This window comes from Rhipicephalus sanguineus, chromosome 1, assembly GCF_013339695.2.
Source record: "Rhipicephalus sanguineus isolate Rsan-2018 chromosome 1, BIME_Rsan_1.4, whole genome shotgun sequence".
Taxonomy (NCBI): Eukaryota; Metazoa; Arthropoda; class Arachnida; order Ixodida; family Ixodidae; genus Rhipicephalus; species Rhipicephalus sanguineus.
In genome coordinates, this window is record NC_051176.1 from 190,695,153 (window position 1) to 190,708,310 (window position 13,158).

The following is a 13,158-nucleotide window of genomic DNA, read 5'->3' on the forward strand; positions in this document are numbered from 1 at the left end:
TGCTGATCATGTTCTGTGCAAGAAACACCAGATTAAAGGAACTTTATACTACATTTGCATTGAACTGTGTGCGTGCACACAAGCAAAACTATCTAGCAATGTCACTTATATGCATGTGATGTATTTTGTAACAATCCACTTCACTTTCCATTCATGTTTTTCGTCAAGCCGAATGATAATGTGGCATTCCAGCTTAAAAATAGGGGAACCAAAATTAGGGAGCACCATAGGGTAGGTGCACAAAGAAACTTTAGTTAGAGTACCTTGCAGTGCAAGGTGAACACACACACGCAAGCCATCTGTGACTGTGTATCTAGAGAAGTTAAAGCGATCTTGAACTGATTTGGATGATTTTTTCCAAACCCATTAAGCTGGCTACATAAGTTTTTTTTGTACCAATAAGAGACCAATTTGAGCACTCTGCATGAAGTGCATGAATTATTATAAGGTCTTAAACATGTGTGTTGCTACAGATCAAAGTGTGCTGCCACATTGAGTATTTAGCTGGCCCTGTTTTAAAACGTCACAAGTGTGAGTGATCTAATTGGCTTCTAGCAGTGCTAGCAAAAGGTAGGCGCAACTCTGCTCCCTGTGGGAGCATATATCGGAGACACTTGAGCGGATAAAAGGGCATACAGGTCTACAATTGTAACCTTCAATTGCCTGTAGCTTCCTTGATATGTGTGCTTCATTTAAACACATTTAAATTATGCTGTGAATGCTTCACTCTAGTTGTAGCCTAATTGCACATAATTTTAAAGAACCATTTGAAGGACACTGAGAAAAGTGCAGCAAAGAATCCGATTTTGTCAGAGCTTTCTTTTTTGGTGGAATAAAGTTGGGAGTTTTTTGGCCTTTTAGTTTTATTCACCTTTCAGCCTCAGCTTCCCTGTAGGCCATACCTCAAAAGTATCTTTGATTGCAAAAACAAAACAAAGAAAGCAGTATAAGTGTAGGAATGTTATTTAGTCACCAGGTCGAACCAGTGTCGAATCCTGGACCTTGTCAAATTCCGCCATCTTGTCCAATTTCGTAATGGCGGCATTCTAAGCCCGTCGGAGAGGCCGTAGCAGGTCTCCGGGCCAATTAGAGTTGATCAACTCTGATTGGCCCGGAGACCTGCTACGGCCTCTCCGACTGGCTTAGAATGTCCAGAATAGGCCTCGTGCGCTGCTGTTTCAAATCGGATATGCAGCGCCACTGCGGCGGCTGCTGGCAAAATGTCCCTGTTCCCTCCGTACCGCCGCGCTTGGCCGCAGCAGGTTGGCAATGACCCCTAGCAGCGCAAGCGTGTGTACGCGGCGAAAAAAGTCGACTTCTATCTGCTCTTGAGAGTTCGCATGTCATAAGAGCTACAAGAACACGGCCGGGAAACTACCGAATGTGCAATTTTATCATTTTCCATGGAATTCGTACGAGACTATAGTGTGGCTCACTATGTAATGTTAGCAGACTATATGGAGCGCGGCGCCGGCATGTGGCGGCACTCCGTGGCAAGAAGCGCATCTGACGCAAATGCCGCTCTTGATTTATGTCGGTTATTTGCCAATAGCATGCTACCTGTTGTTCGACGTTAAACAGCACGTGCCGACAGCTCCGAAGGCCGTGAGCACGGGCCTCTGTATGAAAGGAGGGTACCTGAGAAAATGGCAACTTCGTGCTTCGCTTCTAAACTATCTTTGCCGCGCACGACTGCAATATTCGGCTTAGATGTTCATAGCAGTGCCTCCTATCCGCAGGATGTGTTTTTCTCACCAAGCCAGGGGGGTGGTTCATGACAATTCTTTAAAGGCCCACCCATATACAAAGCGCTCAGGCATAAAAATCATCACCATCAGCCAAAGCATCAACAAAATGTGCAGCTGCGTAGGTACACGTATTTCATTGCAGACGCGTAGTGGACACTTCGCAACTGTGTATACTTCCAGTAGAGTTCAAAACGGCCAACGTTACGCACACAGACGTTCCTTTCCTCGCGGCGCGGTTGAGGTGCACATGCATGTCCACCGAGAAGCGAAGTATACTGGCAAGCGAATGAAAAGAAATTGCAAACGTGGCCCGATTATGCTATATGGAGTTCCCCTCTTGAAGGCGATGCGCAAGCGTACGTCCTCTAAGTTTTGGTCAACGCCGCCGACGCCTTGTTAAAACGTTCATGCATTGGGTGCACTTTAAAAAAACCCCAGGTGGTCAAAATTAATCAGCAGTCGCACACTATGGCGTGCCACATAACCATTTCGTGCTTTTTGTGTCTGCAAAAAGAGTCGGCCATTTTTACGGATACACCAAAATCGAAATCTCGAGATGTTTGTGTTGTTTGATTGTCCTGTATACGTGGGCACTTCTTGCCGATTATTAGTGGTGAAAGTTGCCTCTAAGGCATTTTAATTTGGTTTTAAAGTGTGCATGAGTGCTCGTCCGAGTTGACAGCACTTCGCAACATCACCACTATTTTGAAGTAGATGAAGGCACCGTGTGACATTCCACAAGAAAAGCGAGTATTGTCGACGTCGCAGAACATTCGCGGGGCGCATAGAAAACCACGACTGGCACCCGGCGAGGACTGTTGTTCCTCGCCCCTCTCGCTCTGTTGTCGGGCTGCTCTCTATAATCGGATACAGCTTTAGAAGTCCGCGGCATTTCCTCGTCAAAGGCGGATGCACACAAGCCTGCACCAATGGGCGCGCACTCCGTACTGACGTCATGAGCCGGACGGCCGGTGATCCCGCCTTCGGAGAACATAGCCGGGTGCACGAGCGGGACTATTTGTTTAGTCGCGGAGGCTATTGGCTATCGCGCTTCGGTCGTCTGGGCGGGGCCTCTCCGGACTTCTTACTTATACCAGGAATGCATTCCTTTTCCCTGAGGGGACACGCTCTTTAAGCGGTATTCACATGAGGGGCAGATCCGCGAGGGATAAAGGTGGAGCTTAGTGACGTGCGTCAGCTGGCGGGGAGAACTCCCTACAAAAGTCCCCCGCTCACACGCAGTGTTGGCGGTAACGCGTTACTTTTTTCAGTAACTTAGTAGCGTACTCGTTACTATTTGGGAACTGTAACTGGTAACGTACTTAAGTTACCATTTTTCGGTAACGCGAGGTGTGACGTTACTCGTTACTTTTTATTGCAATGATCTCATGAACATTACACGAAATTTTTTCGTCTCGTATAGAAGCTACTTTCCCAGAGCTCTCCCCGATATTTGCGAAGTTTAGCAGCACGAAAGACGAGACGAAAGACACATGTACAAACAGGACCAGTGCTAATGTCGCAAATACTGCACCAACTTGCCCAGACAAAAGCTCTCCCCGATGTTATTTCGTCGCAGTGCCGGACTGCTGTCGGCCCGCCAAGCGTTGACAAAGCGACCACGTGCGGGGTCCTTCGTTGCGCACGGAAAATTGCAATGGGGACCAAACCCCCGAAATTTCTTAAATGGATCTACTAGTTTTCACGGACGTCACAACTGGGGCTTGTGGGATAGGTGGCCGCCATGATGGTGAACTGCTAGCGCGGTGTTATCGTTGGGTGCGTGTGCAGGTCCGATATTTTCGCGTTGTGCGGGCTCAGTAACAGCGCGGCGTCGCAATGCCGATGTGTGCGATGACTGGCTGCAGTGCGAGAAGCACGTCTGCCGCACAGAAAACGGACCTGGAGCCAAGAACCGGGCTCTACCGATTGCCGAAAGTGATAACTCGGCAATGCGACCGCACGAAAGTGTTGTCGGAGCAGCGTCGGCGTCTCTGGCTCGCTCGCATCAACAGAAAGAGCCTCAAGAACCTGGATTACCTCCGTGTATGCGGTCGGCGTTTCATGTAAGCAAAACAGGACGAAGCGAAAACTTCAAAAAATTAACGCCACCGCTTACAATCGCCTGCAACACAGCCGTCGCTGTGTGTGCAGCGGTTTAAACCTCGCAGGAGCTCTCCGGGTCGCGTTCGAGCCCGTTCCGGATCTTCTGCTGCTTAACGGGCACCTTCGACTGCGATCCGCGCGTACTGCAATCGAGTTAAAATGTCACTGTCTGCACCAAACTGCTGAGTTTAACGTGCTCGATGCGTGTTGTTTGTACCGTGCATTGAAACTGCCGTTCACATCGGGCTACTGATCGCGAGTGCCTTCTGTAATTTTGCGCTGTTCGTAACAGCTTGTAACGAGACCGTTTTCGCGCTGAAGTCGCAATTTCACATGCAACAGCGCGCCAGGTTTTCACTGTTGATGTTTTGTAATTTGCAGGACAGCCAGCGAGTCTAATGGACAACACAAACCCAGATTGGGTGCCGAGCCAACACTTGGGATACAGCAACCGCACAGCACCGGGCGTAAACTCTACTTCTCGGTACAAGCGCGCCAAAAATCGGCTGGCAAAAAAAAAAAAGGGGCCACAGCCGCGAACGCAGCTAACATTCAGCCGGCAGAGGTTGACCATCCTTCGCCCGAAATGGTCGATGCAGACGATCACTTCAGTCAAGAGATGCCTGCTGAATAACTTTACCTCGCTCAACACGATGACGCGCTTGGAGGGTACCCGCTTTGCTGTCACGCCGCTCACACGGCCACTGGTGAAGTAGTTGTGAGCCTCAAGTGACTTGTAAGCTTTCATTTCGGTGAGCGATACGTGGTTCGTCCGCAGCACCAAATAGTTCACGATGTCGGCATGCGTCGTAACCGGTAGTATAGCTCCACTGCCGTCGTCGTGTCAGTACCGGCGCACAACGTGTAGGGGTCAACTCCATCGCACATGCTGATCTTCGCTTCATAACGTGCACGCGTCGGATCCACCAGCTCGGCAAAATATGACGGGCAGAATTCCTTCCGCCTGACAGGCGCCATCATTCAAACACTCGATAGCTCGCAAGGTAGCAAAATCAATGACTACCACGCCGACAGACTGCAGGAAGACAGCGATGAACACTCGTGCGCACGCTTGGGCATGCTCGCGCGCGTTTGTCGCTGTTCTCCAACATGGCGGACACCGCCAGCCGACGACGGTGTGACGTCACATGAAAACTATGTATCGAGGTTCAAGTTGTCGTTGATCGTCGATGAATCGAAGCGAAATGCGGTTCTCGTAACCGTCAAAAGCGAGCTGTCGAGATTTTCTTGGCTTGCGGAGATCAAGATTCCCTGAGCTGCAGCACAACGATGGCTTCTTCGCAAATGCATTCTCAATATCATCGCCAACTGTATATGAACGACTGTCTCGGTACCTTTGGTGCCTCATTACATCGCGCCGAGTGGGTTCAAGGAAAACCCGTGCGTTCGCCAGCTCCTTCTGAAAGTGAATACAGGAGTGTCACAAAGCGTGTCTGTCGAGCGCCTATTTAGGTGCGGACATATTTACCAAGAAACGAGGCAAGTTGTCCGATGACAACTTTGAAATGCAATTCTTCTTATATTCAGAAAGTTGCAGTTACATTAGGAAGTTGTTCGTGCAATACTTTGGCACTGCTTATAAACTTCGTTTCCAAAATTAGTCTTGCTATCTGCAGTTGCGATTAGCTTTCTGGCTATCGAATTCCTGAGGAAGCCAGGCTGACCCTAAACAGCTTCACATACACACTCGCAATTTTCCCGGTAATTATGCAGGTTAAATTGAAAAAAAAAATTTGCGCGCAAATACTCTTTCCCGGATTTATGCGATTTAAGCATTTTCTTATTGCTTCACGTTTGCGCATTAATTTTGCTAGCAGAAGCACGCCCGTTATAATTACTGCATGTTTGTTCAGTGATGTTTTCTTTGCGGAGAGCGCTGATGGTGACATCGATCGTCTTATATTTAATGTCACATTGAGAAAAATGGCCTTACCACATGCCACAGAGTTAAAAGCCATCAAATATAACTGTACAGGCAACGTCAGGCCACTATATACAGTATGCCAAGGAACGGCACATTTGTGCAAATTATTCTCGTTAAATCAGTATTTTGGGCTTTGTGAAATTCTTATTTTCGGTTCCTGTAGCGAAGATGTAATGATTAAAATTTCTCATGATGGAGTAACGGCAGAAGTAACGTCCGTTACTTTTTTTCGGTAATGGTAACGGTAACGCGTTAACTTTTTTTATTGGTAACTTAGGGCGGCGTTCCTTTTTTGTTAGCGTAACGAGTAACGTATTTAGTTACTTTTCTTCGGTAACGCATACAACACTGCTCACACGGACGAGGCGAACGGAGAGGGAGACCACCAGACTACTCGGGTGGCTTCAGGAGCTAAGACGTGCGCTGCTGCCTTTCGCAGAATGCGCGTAAAAAAATAACGACGCTGCTATGCCCTTTGGTTGGGTCGCCAGCAGTATTTCACGTGCTCTTGTTGTTGCAAGCCCGGAGTGAACAAAAGTTACATTCTTCGCGAAGTCGTTGACGGCGGCTTTCTTTTTCTTTTTTTTTCCTCTGCTGAAGAAGTTGTGCACATGTAGCCTTTCGGATCAGTCAACATTGGTTCTAATCAGTGAGGCTTTGGTCATGTATAGGTGAGTAATAGGAATTGAAATTAAGCATTTTGCGAAGTTTGTCGGCTTTGTGTTAACAAAGAAGTGCAGTAATCATAGTTTATTTTTTTACGAGAGCGGAAGAGATGTCGCCTCTTGACAACATAGATCTCTATGAGCGTTTTATCAAAACTTTGGAGTGCACAAAACTGCATGGATCGCTGCTGTCTTCATCACGCAGAATCAGTGATCAATGCAGCGGAAAAAAAATCTGGCAGATCCCACGCGCTGTGGAAATCGATCTAATGCGAAGCAGCCAGCACAGAGCTGCATACATCGCCTTGTTTTTCTTTGAGGAAAATGAAGTCGTTCATGTCATGATATCTAGTTCACTATGTATACCCTTGTCATGCATGCATGCATGTACAATCTTTTATATAATGAAACGTATATTCTGGTATATACAATGCATGACCTCATTTATGTTCGTCAAACACTCATGTCATGTCATACCAATTGCCACACGCGGAAGCGCACCAAGACAGTGTCATGTAAATCATGCCGTACATGACATGAATATTAGGATTTGTGTGTTAGGACCTGTCATTTATGTTCGTCATACTCGCGTCGCGTAATACCAATATTGGTGTATGTCAAGCTAGCGAAACAGCCGCGAGCAGATCATGAGCGTGGCATGTAAATCACGCTCTACACGACATGCATGTCATGATTTTAATGTTACCACTTGTCATTTATGTTCGTCATATACTCACGTCACGAAATACCAATTTTAGGGTATACCAAGCTAGCGAACCGGGCGCGAGCGCACCATGAGCGTGGCGTGTAAATCATGCTGCACATGAAATGCATGTCATGATTGTCATGTTACCACCTGTCATTTATTTTCGTCATACACTCACGTCATGCAGTGTCAGTTTTCGTGTATGTCAAGCTAGCGAAACGGCCGCGAGCGCACTGTGAACATGGAATGCAAATCATGCTGTACATGAAATGCATGCCATGATTGTCATGTTACCACCTGTCATTTGTGTTAATCATACAGTCGCGTCGCGCAATACCAACGTTGCTGTATGTCAATGCTAGCGCAACGGCCGCGAGCAGACCATGAGCGTGGCATGTAAATCACGCCCTACACGACATGCATGTCATGGTTTTCATGTTACCACGTGTAACTTATCTTCGTCGTACAGTCACGTCACGAAATGCCAATTTTGGTCATATCAAACTAGCGAAACGGCCGCAAGAGCACCATGAGCGTGGCATGTAAATCATGCTGTACATGACATGCATGTCATGATTGCCATGTCACCACCTGCCATTTGTGTCCATCTTACTGTCGCGTCGCGCAATACCAATGTTGCTGTATGTCAAGCTAGCGCAACGGCCGCGAGAAGACCATGAGCGTGGCATGTAAATGACGCCCTACACGACACGCATGTCATGATTTTCATGTTACCACCTGTAAATTATCTTCGTCGTACAGTCACGTCACGCAATACAAATTTTGGGGTATACCAAGCTAGCGAAACGGCCGTAAGCGCACCATGAGCGTGGGTTGTGAATCATGCTGTACATGAAATGCATGTCATGATTTTCATGTTGCCACGTGTGATTTGTGTTCTTCATACAGTCACGTCATGCAATACCAAATTTTGTACATGTCAACATAGCGAAACGGCCGCAAGCGCACCATGAGCAGGGCATGTATGTCATGACTTACATGGCATGCATGTCATGGTTTTCATGTTACGACCTGTCATTTATGTTCGCCATACTGAAATGTCTCGTCGTACCACTTTTGGTATATATCCATCTAATTAAACGGCCGCGAGAGCCCCGAAACCATGTCATAAATAATGCTGCACATGGAATGCGTGTCATGATTTGCAGGATAGGACCTGTCACTTATGTTTGTCCTACACTCTTGTCACGCCATACCAATTTCGGTATATATCAAGTTAACGAAACTGCCGCAAGAGCACCAACACTGCGGCATGTAAATCAAGCCGTTCATTACATGCATTTCATGATTTTCATGTTATGACCTGTCATTTATGTTCGCCATGCAGTCATGTTATACCATACCAATTTTGATTCACATTTTATTAATGAAATGGCCAGGAGAGCACAAAGTCGTAGACGGCTAGGCAGACAGACAGACAGACAGACAGACAGACAGACAGACAGACGGACGGACGGACGGACGGACGGACGGACAGACAGACAGACAGACAGACAGACAGACAGACAGACAGACAGACAGACAGACAGACAGACAGACAGACAGATAGATAGATAGATAGATAGATAGATAGATAGATAGATAGATAGATAGATAGACTATCTATAGATAGATAGATAGATAGATAGATAGATAGATAGATAGATAGATAGATAGATAGATAGATAGATAGATAGATAGATAGATAGATAGATAGATAGATAGATAGATAGATGCGCTCAAAGTCGCAGAAGTTCGCTAAAAAATGCTTCGCACTTAAAATGAAATCCTTGTTGCGCGAGTAGCACAAATTGAGGCATCAATCACGCTTCCGGCGGCCCGTTAAAAGAAATTTCTGAGTAATGTATATGCATAATGTGGGAACCTCTTATAATTGACGTAAGTCGATGCTCAGGAGTCAGGTACGCACCAACTTTGTGTTCAATGAGGATAATTTTGCTCATTATAGTTCCAAAAATTTTCCTCCTTATAGCGCTGAAATTACGTATAATGAGCCGGACCCTTCTGCATGAGAACTACGTAGTGTGCGAGAGCAAGCGACGCTCCACCAAACATCTAGAAAAATCGTTCGAACGTATTGATTATTGCTTTTCATCATTAATATACTACTACAAGTATGCGCTGTGCTTTTTTCTTTCTTTTTTTTTTCGTTCAGTCATTATTTAAAGAAGACCGGCGACGTCGGATTAAACGGTCTCAAGAAAGCTGGCAACGTAAAAATGCTCATAAAAACCACCACATTCGAAAAAAAAAAGTTAATATCAGTGACCGGTATATGGGCCCATAGTAGCGCTCTGCCATCTGGCTGAAAATCACCTCTCAACAGCATTGAAGTTCAGCAGCCCTCGGACGCATCTTCTCAGACTATCGAAAAAAAAAAAGTGGGATTTTCGCTAAGTTTGGCCATCCCGGCTGCCGAGGCTGCGGCTAACACATCTGCAAAGCAACTGCGCCAAACACCTTCCCGAAAATCCGCTTTCTCCCCCACCGCGGGGGGATCGTTTGACATGTCGGGGAAGAGGTCCCCGTCTCCACCGAGAAGGCGCGGGGGGAGGGGGTGGTGGAGTCGCACCCACTCGCTAACACGTGTCGTCGCTGTCACGTGATACGCCATCCCCGCTTCTCCCCCGAGGATTTGTCTCCCGTGTGAATACTAAAGTCCCTAGATTCTTCGATTCCACTTATGTACCGACAACTGCCTCCTTTTCCGGCCCCTCTCACGCGCAGCTGGCGTCTGCCGCCATTTTCTTCCTAACTAGGAAGATTTACACAGCCATGTGCGTCTAAGTACATTAATGAAGGAAAGAAGATGACTCTTAAGGGCTCGTTTTCTTTGTTAGGCACAATATTAATGAGAACTAACAGACAATAACGCCAAGGAACGTATAGGGGGGGTTATCTGTAGTATTTAGAATATAAATGTGAAGAAAGTAAAGTGGACGAAAAGATAACCTGCCGCCGGCAGGGACCGAACCTGCGACCTTCGAATAACGCGTCCGATGCTCTACCACTGAGCTACGGCGGCGGTCATCCTCCCGTCCACTTTATGGGGTATATATGTGCATTTAAACCTTGGAGTGTTAGTCAGCACCAATCGCAGCCACGGCGGCGAGTGTGGAACCAAGGAGGTTCTATTATCTATAGAACCTCTGGAGTGGCAGTCCTGGCTGCCGCCAACGGGAGCAAGTGAAGCCGCCGGCGGCCATGTAGCTAGAGGAAAAACAGGGCGCGACCGCCATAGACGGCAATGGAATACACGCGGCGCGCGCGTTGGTTTGCAGTCCCACAATCAAAAAATGAGATGGAAACTGCTTTAAAGTTACACCCACGAACAGTTCCCTCTTCTCGTTTATGAACCAAATTATGTCATACACCCATTGTCAGCTGCAGAATTTCAGAATAATCTGTTGTCGAAGGGGTGCTTCATATATCGAGCGCGCTGGCGCACTGTAATTACATATGTGTTACTAGGAACTGGGTTTTTGTGATGTAACGGCGTCAGTGTTCAAGGGGTAACCACAAGCTGACGTGGAACGCTCTTATTCTCTTTACATGAGCACACATCCATCACGCGAACTTTTGGCGAGAAGGAGGATTCGCATGCATTCACGGCAAGCGCAGCGCGCCATCACGGCAAGCGCAGCGCGCACAGCCTCGAAACGAGGTAGCTCGCCCTCTCCGACTAGACGCATAAAAAAGTAAAGCAGCGTCCTTCGGTGTTTCGGTTTGGTCGGATTTCAAAAGAGTTACATCTTGCTTTTGCCGCAATTTCTTCTTTTCGTAACTATTTGTGTTGAAGCTACGTCAAGGAGGTGGAAACTAACAGGCTTTTGTAGATGCGCTGGGAAAGCAGGAAAAATTGTAGGTACACTGCCAGGCCTTCTGCCCTGGTAGTCTGCCCCGTTCTGTCGAAGAGGTGGTTGGTTGGTTGGTTGGTTGTTCCTTGGCAACCTGGCGCAACCCACCGCGGGGGATCGGCCATGAAACGGGCGGCACCTTGTTTTAGAGATAAAATTGTTTTACATGAAGCAGAGGTGGTCAGAGCTGGTCACCGTCCTTCAGGGGCGTAGCCAGAAATTTTTTTCGGGGGGGGTTCAACCATACATTATGTATGTTCGTGCGTGCGTTTGTATGTGTGCGTGTATATATACACAAGCAAAACTGAAAAATTTCGGGGGGGGGGTTCAACCCCCCCCCCCGAAAAATTTCAGGGGGGGGTTTCAACCCCCCCCCAACCCCTCCCCCTTGGCTACACCCCTGCCGTCCTTAGCTCTCTAACCACTTCTTCGACCCAGCACGTTCCCAGGTAGAACGCTGCGCGCAGTCTTTTGGAAACATGTAACACGGATAATCACGTCATGGAATGTTGCGTTTGCCAATTCCTCGATAAACATGCATCAAATTCGATATCCATGCACCGGATAAATATGCATGCACGCCGTCAGTCTTGACTTGCAAGAAAACACCAGAAATCTCGGAATTCTAAGGGCGTTCAGACTTCCCACTCGTACCAACAATGCTCGGTACGTCCAGCTACTGCACCCAATTATTTGGTACTTCGTGCATACACTTAAAAATCACGTACAACGTCGTGTCAGCGAACATTTAAAGCGTAAAATATTCGTCGATACAACTGTACGCATGTATTACATGTATGCGCACCTTTCAAATTGTTTCCAGTTTAACAGCATGCACGGAAAAACAGACAATCGTCAGCGAACGAAGTGAGGACACTTACACGTGAAAAGTGATCCCAGGCGTCTTCTTATTGCGATTTGTGCAGCCATAAGCGACGCACGAAGTCACCATGGCCTCGTAAAATGTTGAACTGCTTTACAAAAGCATGCCACCGTCCCCAAAGACAACTGCGATGGCGGGGCAACGGAGCGCACTCCGTCGTCTGCTTCCGAGTTTTTCGTTTTGCAATATGGCGGCGACCGGCTTCACTTACGGGGGCGCCACCTCCACTCCAGAAGAAATAGTATATAACCTCCTTGTGTGGAACACTCTTTTTCCGCCTACATTAGTACATTAGCCACGTATCTTTCAGCGGACAATATGCTAACGCGACGCGCCTTTCTCCTCCCGTCAACCCCCTGTCATTAGTGAACGGGGGACGTGTTTCACCGGGTTATAGTGAACTAGAATATTTGTAGTTCACTTAGTTCACTTAACTCATACCGAAGCACCCACATCGTTTCATTCTTTACCGCGCGCAGGGCCCCGATTTGAAAACTGCGCTGTCAGCGTCACCAAAACTTGAGCGCACGTGGTCTCAGGCGCTCCCCCACTGTGGGCCGCTAGTTTCTTACGATTTTAGGCGGGCCTTTTGAAGTGACGTTAAAACTGGCCACAGTTAACCACGCTAGCATTAATTATACGATACGTTAGAGCATTTACGATTCAATTTCGGCATTATTAGACACGAGGCTAAAAATTTACAGTAAACAAGTCACAAAAGTTCGCTGTTAGGGTTCCTTTAATTCGTTCCATTGTTTTTTTTTTCTCCCAAAAGTTCTATAAAGCCCGATATATTGAGCTATTTAAACCTAATTTATGGTACGCTCTTATGCTTGCATCTCCGTGAGCCCTGCTCTGAACCTTCGCAATGGCCTCACAGCGAGAACATAGGTAGCTGCCGATTACTTTTCGTATACTTGCAGTTCCTTCGACCCTGTTGGGCAGCTAGGATATAGTCTGCACAATGCGTACCGCTGCAAAGGCAGCACGACTCATCATGAGAGGAGTAGACATTGTGTTTCAGTTCGCTATTTCTCTCATCTTTCTTTTCTCGCTGTGTGCTCCGCGAGCTGACGGAGAGAACGCGTTGCAGGTCCAACGCTGTCTTATGCTCTTCTCTTTCTTGTTTTCCATTAATGCGCTGCTTCCAACTAAACACTGACGTTTTTACGTTCCAGAACCCAGACATGATTATGAGGCACACTGTAGCGGCCGGGAATCGAACCC